Genomic DNA, 219 nt, shown 5'->3' on the forward strand with positions numbered 1-219 from the left:
TTGCAGATTGGCTGAAGGGTCGCATTCAGAGGGTGGTGGTGGATGTGTCATATTCGACGTGGGGGAAGCGGGCAGCGCAGTCCCCCAGGGCTCGGTCCTTCGGCCCGTACTGTTCAATTTCTTTATCAGCGTTCTGGACAACAGGGTGAAAAGCAACCTGTTTAAATTTGCTGATGATACCAAAATTTGGGGTAAGCTGAGCATGGTAGTAGGGAGGGA

The 219-nt window shown here is 52.1% G+C and overlaps 1 long non-coding RNA gene across 2 annotated transcripts in view; it reads right to left on the reverse strand.

Moving 5' to 3' along the window:
* The window catches only part of LOC109303356, a 102,176-nt gene that overhangs the window by 49,866 nt on the left and 52,091 nt on the right, over positions 1-219 (reverse strand). The window lies entirely within an intron of this gene.

This window comes from Gavialis gangeticus, unplaced genomic scaffold (assembly GCF_001723915.1).
Source record: "Gavialis gangeticus isolate Ggan-Ray unplaced genomic scaffold, GavGan_comp1, whole genome shotgun sequence".
In the NCBI taxonomy this organism is placed as follows: Eukaryota; Metazoa; Chordata; order Crocodylia; family Gavialidae; genus Gavialis; species Gavialis gangeticus.